At 39.7% G+C, this 8,754-nt stretch overlaps 1 pseudogene; it reads left to right on the top strand.

Moving 5' to 3' along the window:
- The first annotated feature begins 706 nt into the window (after window positions 1-706).
- On the top strand, window positions 707-1,743 carry LOC111162819 (PRELI domain-containing protein 2 pseudogene; annotated as a pseudogene).
- Window positions 1,744-8,754: the final 7,011 nt, after the last annotated feature.

The raw sequence follows: 8,754 nt of genomic DNA, 5'->3' as shown, positions 1-8,754 counted from the left end.
CAAATGAGATAAGAGCTTTTGGGTGAACTCTTTAGAAATAATTGTGTTTTAGGAATGTCTACTTTAAAATGATCTCTCCAGGTATTTGGTAAGTTGAAATTTTAGAGTTGTGCTACATTAAGTTAAATGATGGAAGTTTATTGAATAAGTCATTCCCAAACATAAGATACTGAAAATTAATTACTAAACATTGGCTTCCCTTTACAGAGAAACTGAACATCTTTAGGAGTATTACTAAATGTTTGGTGCCACACTGAGATATTTTCTATAAAAAGCACGTTTTTAGAAATTATTGGTATTTGTTTACCAATTTACAGAATGCTAATGTAAAAGACAGGTTATAATTGCTTCTTGGTTTTCACTAGAAATAAAGGTTTTTAAGAGTTGAGGATTCTAATTTACGTGTGTAATTAAAGCTACTAAAAACAATAAAGGAAACATTTCACTCTACAGGAGGAAAGTAGGATATATGTTTTGAGTAAAAGAAGGTATGAGGAATGGAATTGCATTTTATTAAAGCAGATGAAGTGATTTGGTCCTAGCGCTGGTTGTTTCTAGATGGGAAAAAAATATGGGACAAACTAATACGGATGCAGAAGGCTGTGGAAGGTTTGTGGAAAGGGAGCCCTGGAAAAGTTCTGTGCGTGGTCGGGCTGAGATTAGAGTAAACGCGATTAGGTAAATGGATTTTGTTATTAAAAGGCTGGTGGAGAGCTCCAGCAGGGTACTGTGCTTGTGGAGGTGTGGTTGGCGGTCACCGTGGGGGTCACCGTGGACGTGCACGAGGTGTTCAAGTACCCCTTCGAGCAGGTGGTCACCAGCTTCCTCCGGAAGTATCTGAACCCCATGGATAAAAATGTCATCTCTGTAAAAAACTGTGTAGGAAAAACAGGATGTGTCAACAGGGATCATCTATAGAAAGAGGATTGCAGTCTGTCAGAGTGTGGTTCCAGAAATTTTAAGGAAGGTGAACATTTTAAAGGTGCCTCATATCCAGTTAGAAGAGGAACCGTGGTTCAGTCCTCAGGAAAGGAACGTGGCGATAAGGAGCCACTGTCTTACGTGGACACAATATGCATCCATGAAGGAAGAGTCTGTCTTCTGGGAAAGTATGAAAAATCCGAATTGGACAGAGTTCATTCAAAAAGACGGGATTTCAATCACAGGGGCTGGTTTTCTCAACTGCGTTTTGGAAACTTTTGCCAGCACATTTTTAAGACAGGGCGCCCAGAAGGGAATTAGATTAACGGAGATGCTGTTAAAGGAACAGTGTGGTGCCCCCTTAGCTGAATAAAGAATCCCCAGGAAGTTGTGTTGTGTCTACTTTTCCTCGAGAATCTTTTCTCAGACACAACACAATTTTCGAAACACAGGTTTAAGGATGTGGTGTTGGCAGCTTACGGAAGAGGAGACCTTCCTGCCAGGACATGACAAGATACACTGCCCTGGGAGCTGGCCTCAAATAGCGGCTCTATTGGAGCTGAGACCTTCTGGCTGATTCTTGTGGCATAATCTCTATGATTTTACAAATAAAGGAAAAATCCCATAGAAGGTGGTGTCTGCCCTTCTTCAGGATTCATGAGAGGATTCTGGGACAAATAAAGGAGTTAAACCTGATACCTGATTCTTAGGTGGCCTGGAACAGAAAGGAATATACCAGACCTGTGTTGAAGTTAAGCCATATTCATAGTAATGTTGAAGATTCTCAGAAATCAGGAGCATTTGATTTCTACCCATCAGTACTACATAACTGCCATCAGCTGACTTGTATAATGTAACACGTGAACTGTGATTGGTCCTTAAAAGAAGCTGGGGAGTGGGGAGGCGGGCTATCATCTTGACTCCTTCTAACTCACTCTGGGATCTGGAGCAGATCATGTGACCACTCTGTCTTTCACTGGGCGAAGGGGGATAATTGGGCACAGATCTTTCTATTTGTGATGATTAAACAAGGTGGTTTGGTATGAAAAGCACAGGTTTGGGAGTCAGAGACTCGGGTTTGAATTTGAGCATGGCCACGCAATAACTCGGTGATCACGTACGTAATTTAAAATCTTTCTGGAATTCATTTTTTAGGTTTGTAAAATGAGATTATAGAGTTAACCTTATGATATTGTTGGAACAATTGGAGATCGTGTGATAAAGTGCCTACCATGTCACCTGGTGCACAGAAGTAAATAGAAGCTATTATTAGTACAGGAAACCAGTTTGGAAATGTACTTTTCTGACATAATGTAACGTAGGATTACTGTTTGAAAGTTAGATGACGGTAGTTTGCATTTCCCGCGATCGGAAGCCAAGACGTAAATGCACACTACCTAAAAGAAAGCTTGAAGAGGGGCAATAATTTGGAATTCATCTTCTTAAAATAAAAAAATTGGGCCATTACTGGAAAGTCTTGGGAAATCATTTTTTTAATATTTGAAAATGTTTCCATTTAGCGAATTGATGAATTTCAAAGCAATTGTTTTTTTGTTTTGTTTTTTATACAAGCCTGCCACTGTGAGCTCCTCTTACTGTATTTGAGCTGTTTGTGCTGCCTGAGTTTTGTGTCTTAGGATAATTTCCCTTCATTTCCTTAGTGTTTCATTCCTCAGCTGTGTTGGAGGGAAAATGAATGGTAGAAACCGGAACACACTTTGACCTCCTTTTCCAGTTTGTAAATGGCAGTTGGCAGGCTTTTGGAATAATGGCGCATTTCCAAAAATAAAAGGTGATGTGAATTATCACAGAGGTGAGAGGCAAGAAATCTGTACTTGGAGGCTGACGTTAGAATGAATGTAACCCTGGGAGTTCCCTGATGGCCTGGTAGTTGAGACTCCGAACTTTCACTGCCAGGGCCCGGGTTCAATCCCTGGTCGGGAAATTGAGATCCCGCAAGGCTCGTGGTGCAGCCAAAAAAAAAAAAAAAAAGAATAAACGTAACCCTTCATACTCAACAACTTGCATTCTGTGAAGGCAGGAGTTCTCAACCTTGGCTGTCCATTGGAACCACCTGGGAGCTTTCTGCACTCCTGCTGCCTAGGTTACATCCCAGACCAATAAGTCAGAATCTCTGGGGATGGAACCCAGGCATCAGTATTTTTTAAAGCTCCCTAGGTGATTCCAATGGGCAGCGAACACTACAGTGAATTCTAGGTGATTTGCAGATATTATCTGATTCCTTTCTTAACACCTCCAGGGTAAGAAAGTATCTTTGTAGCAAGAATTATTGTTAGAAAGAGTGAAGTACAGAGAGGCTGACTTTTTGCCTTAATTCCTTGAAGCTGGGGTGGCCAATGGAAATGCCTACAGGGGTCTGGCAGGTGACCTGATGCGTGAAGCAGGCTGGCAGCCACTGGGGAGACTCCAGGAGTATGTGGCTGGCAAAAGGTGGGCAGCGCCTGGCTGGTTTCCCTAGTTCTTCCAATTTCCAATTTTCCAGGAAAAGATAGAATAAAAAAAAGAAAGAAATCGCCCAATTTTTATGTGTTGGCAACGAATTCAGGATTGTTTAAAGCATGGTGCCGGCCAAACAAAACATGATTGCCAGTAGTTCCCAGCCTTTGCTTCAAGAGTGTTACGGACCAGCTTAAACATCTCAGCCAACTTTTAAGAGATTTTCACTTCCCTATTCTGGATGTAAGCTGCTTTCTGCCTCTCCTCCAAGACTGCTTTTACCATGTATTTTCCTCCCCATTCCCAAGCAATCCTCTGAACTTGCATTAGACACTTTTCCTCGTTTTTTTCACCCCTGCAGGCATCCCTTATTTCAAGCTTCACATATGTGGCGTAGAAATCACATGCTCCTTTTAAAATTAATTAGGGCTTGTTAAACTTTATTTTTATTATGTGTCAGAATCTTCTTCCTGTGATAAAATATTTAGAAGTCCACATTTAATTTGATTATCTAGAAAATGTCAATACCGGGAGTAGAGCCTTACTGGGTACATTAGGAACAAGGGTGAGAAGGGTTCATTCACAGACCTGGCCAGGCTCCTGCCGGCTGAGTTGCTGATCCTACACAGGAAGGTGCGGATGTATTACAATGATTCCCAGGCTTCTACTTGTACCAGAAATCCTTGGGTAGGTGGGCTCACCTGCTGGTTCCCAGGGCCTCCCCCAGAGATTCTGATTCATGGAACTTCAAATGGGACTCGGGGACCTGCATTTTAAAACAAGTTCACCAGGAGACTTGGTTGTGCTGTTTCACAGACCAAATTTTGAGAAACAGTGATTTAGGGGAGGTGTCTGTGTCTCCTATCATTTAAGAAGGGTTTATAGCCGTTTGGGCCCACTCATCAATACAGCTGATCACTCAGGACACAATATAAAGTTCTCATGCACAGAGAAGCTGACTTAGGCTATCCCTACGTGATTAGGGTGCTTTTACCATGAACGGGCTTTTATGGTTTCAATCATGGGGTTAAAAAAGGTGCTATATTCTTTTGATATAAATTGCTTTGTGTATTTTATAAACAGTACCTGTGTAGTAATATCCCGTTTATCGACGTCGTGGTGCGTGGTACAGCTGACTCAAGTTTATTCTTTTAAGTTGCACATCTTTTTTTGCTCTATTTCAGCCATTTACACGGAACTCTTTTTTTTCACATCTTTATTGGAGTGTGGATGCTTTGCAGTGTTGTGTTGGTTCCTGCTGTGCAGCAGGGGGTATCGGCTATACGTATATGTGTATCCCCATATCCCCTCCATCTTGAGCCTTCTCTTAATTTAGTATACCTTTCCCTGCTTTTGCAAACAGAATGTACTGAAGATAATGAAATCATTTCAGGGTCATCATTTATGTTTTGAATTCTTTCAGGTCCTATTTAGGTTTGTTAAAGCCCCTCCACTGAATGGCTCTGCTCTTTTGAGTTTTGCCACGTTTTTCATAGTTTCTTCTTTTCCGTCCCTGTTCCCTGTTGTTTCTCTCCTCCTTAACTCTGCCTGTCTCTAGGAACTTTGCCCTCCCTTACTGTATGGAGTTGGGAAATGCTGTAATTGCATACTGTATGTCAAGTAACAGTAAACAGGAGCTGAGTGAGTCTTTGGGAGGCTTTCTTTAGCAGTGAAATGGATGAACGTTGCTGTACTGACTTGGTGACGTTATTTTAGTGGCTCTGCTACTTCCTCTAACTTATCCTGATCCTTGACTGCAGTTGTCAGATCTGTGACCTCAAGATAACTGAGATATTGCTACCAATGATTTACTTAAATCTGTAAGCTGTTGTCTCCCCAATTGTGTTAGTGTTTTTATATGTACTGTCCTATAATGCGAAACGTAAGTAGATTACAAATGAACATTTCTGTGCCAAGTTTCTTTGCAGGATAAAGTGTTTTTGATTCAGTGTTATTGTGATTTAGAGCTATAAATTAGTTGTATACCTGTGGAATTCAATCCTACCATCATTCTGAAATAAAGTTGTCACAACTAATTAAAAGAAAAAGTAGGCTGGTGCAGGACTAGATTTGTTCCTCTAAAGAGAATAAGTATACTTAGAATCCTGATTTTTTTATTAAATTATATCTTTTTAAATTGATTTATTTATATTTTGGCTGTGTTGGGTCTTCGTTGCTGCGTGCGGGCTTTCTCTAGTTGCGGTGAGCGGGGGCTACGCTTCTTGCGGTACGCGGGCTTCTCATTGCGGTGGCTTCTCACGTTGCAGAGCACGGGCTCTAGGCGCACGGGCTTCAGTAGGTGCGGCATGTGGGCTCAGTAGTTGTGGCTTGTGGGCTGTAGAGCGCAGCCTCAGTAGTTGTGGTGCACAGGCTTAGTTGCTCCGCAGCATGTGGGATCTTCCCGGACCAGGGATCGAAGCCTTGTCCCCTGCATTGACAGGCGGATTCTTAACCACTGCGCCACGAGGGGAGCCCTAGAATGCTGATTTTGATAACACATGGTATGAATTTACTTGCCTTTAAGTGATCTGTATTTGCTTTTTTTTAAAATTGAAGTATAGTTGATTTACAATGTTGTGTTAGTTTCTGGTGTACAACAAAGTAATTCAGTTATATATAGACATACATGTATGCACATATACATATATATCTTTTCATATTCTTTTCCAATGGTTTATTACAGCATATTGAATATAGTTCCCTGTGCTATACAGTAGGACCTTGTTATCTGTTTTATATACAGTAGTTTGTATCTGCTAATCCCAAACTCCTAATTTATCCCTCCCCCATCCCCTTTCCCCTTCAGTGACCATAAATTTGTTTTCTATGTCTGAGTCTGTTTTTGATTGTAAATAAGTTCATTTGTATCATATTTTAGATTCCACATGTAAGTGATATTATATGCTATTTGTCTTTCTCTTTCTGACTTCACTTAACTATGATAATCTCTAGGTCCATCCATGTTGCTGCAAATGGCATTTTCATTCTTTTTTGTGGCTGAGTAGCATTCCACTGTGTATATATACCACACCTTCTTTATCCATTCCTCTGTTGACGGACATTTAGGTTGCTTTCATATCTTGGCTATTGTAAATAGTGCTGCTATGAACATTGGGATGCATGTATCTTTTCAAATTAGAGTTTTCTGCAGATACATGCCCAGGCGTGGGATCGCAAGATCATATGGTAACTCTATTTAGTTTTTTAAGGAACCTCCATACTGTTTTCCATAGTGGATGCACCAATTTACATTCCCACCAACAGTGCAGGAGGGTTCCCTTTTCTCCACACCCTCGCCAGCATTTGTTATTTGTAGACTTTTTAATGATGGCCAATCTGACTGGTGTGAGGTGATACCTCACTGTGGTTTTGATTTGCATTTCTCTAATGATTAGCGACATTGAGCATCTTTTCATGTGCCTGTTGTCCATCTGTATGTCTTCTTTGGAGAAATGTCTATTTAGGTCTTCTGCCCATTTTTTTATTGGGTTGTTTGCTTTTTATTGAGATATATAAGCTGTTTGTATATTTTGGGAATTAAGCTCTCGTTGGTTGCATCGTTTGCAAATATTTTCTCCCATTCCATAGGTTGTCTTTTCATTTTGTTTATGGTTTCCTTTGCTGTGCAAAAGCTTAAAGGTTTGATTAGGTCCCATTTAGTTTTGGTTTTGTTTGTTTGACAGTTTGCTTTTATTTCTTTTGCCTTGGAGACTGACCTAAGAAAACATTGCTACAATTTATGTCAGAAAATGTTCTGCCTATGTTCTCTTCTAGGAGTTCTATGGTGTCACGTCTTATATTTAAGTCTTTAAGCCATTTTGAGTTTTATTTTTGTGTATGGTGTGTTCTAACTTCACTGATTTACATGTGACTGTCCAGCTTTCCCAGCACCACTTGCTGAAGAGACTGTCTTTTCTCCATTGTATTTTCTTGCCCACTTTGTTGAAGGTTAATTGGCCGTAGGTGTGTGGGTTTATTTCTGGGCTCTCTATTCTGTTCCATTGAGCCACATGTCTGTTTTTGTGCCAATCTCACACTGTTTTGATTACTGTCGTTTTGTAGTATTGTCTGAAGTCTGGGAGGGTTATGCCTCCACCTTTGTTCTTTTTCCTGAGGATTGCTTTGGCAATTCTTTTATGGTTCCATATAAATTTTAGGATTATTTGTTACAGTTCTGTGAAAAATGTCATGGGTAATTTGATAGGGATCACATTAAGTCTATAGATTGCTTTGGGTTGTATGGCCATTTTAATAATATTCTTCCAATCCAAGAGCATGGGATATCTTTCCATTCCTTTGAATCATCTTCAGTTTCCTTTATCAGTCTTTTTCTTTGGCTCAGCATATGAGTCTTTCACCTCCTTGGTCAGGTTAATTCTTAAGTATTTTTTTATGCAATTTTAAAGGAGAATTTTTTTAACTTTCCCTTTCTGATATTTTATTGTTAGTGTAAAGAAATGCAACAGATTTCTGTAGGTTAATCTTGTATACTGCTACCTTGCTGAATTCGTTTATTAGTTCTAGTAGTTTTGGGGTGGAGTCTTTAGGGTTTTCTATATATATGGTATCATGTCATCTGCATAAAATCACAATTTTACCTCTTCCCTTCCAATTTGGATACCTTTTTATTTCTTCTTCTTGTCTGATTGCTGTGGCTAGGACTTTCAATACTATGTTGAGTAGAAGTAGTGAGAGTAGGCATCCTTGTCTCATTCCAGATGTTAACAGGAAGGCTTTTGGCTTTTCACCACTGAGTATTATGTTGGCTGTGGGTTTGTCATAAACAGCTTTTATTATGTTGAGATATGTTCCCTCTATACCCACTTTTGGTAAGAGGTGTTTTTTTTTTATCATGAATGGATGTTGAATTTTATCAAATGCTTTTTCTGCATCTATTGAGATGATCATGTGTTTTTTTTATTTCTTTTGTTGATGTGGTGTAGGTTGAACCATCCCTGTGACCCTAGAATGAATCCAACTTGATTGTGGTATATGATCTTTTTTATGTGTTGTTGGATTTGGTTCGCTAATATTTTGTTGAAAATTATTGCATCTGTACTCATCAAAGATATTGACCTGTAATTTTCTATTTTGGTAGCATCTTTGTCTGGTTTTGGAATCAGGGTGGTGGTGCCTTCATAGAATAAGTTTGGGAGTGTTCCCTCCTCTTCAATCTTTTGGAAGAGTTTGAGAAGGATGGGTATAAGTTCTTCTTTTATGTTTGGTAGAATTCACCAGTGAAGCCATCTGGTCCTGAACTTTTGTTTGCAGGGAGTTTGTTGTTTTGTTTTTTACAGATTCTATTTCACTTCTAGTAATTGGTCTGTTCAAACTGTTTCTTCTTGACTCAGTTTGGGTTTCTAAAAACGTGTCTAT

This window comes from Delphinapterus leucas, chromosome 14 (genome assembly GCF_059928025.1).
Source record: "Delphinapterus leucas isolate spDelLeu-1000000601 "Yukka" chromosome 14, BTC_Dleu_Yukka2, whole genome shotgun sequence".
Classification (NCBI taxonomy): Eukaryota; Metazoa; Chordata; class Mammalia; order Artiodactyla; family Monodontidae; genus Delphinapterus; species Delphinapterus leucas.
The sequence above is the reverse complement of the archived record's forward strand: the minus strand, read 5'-3'. Positions and strand labels throughout refer to the sequence as shown.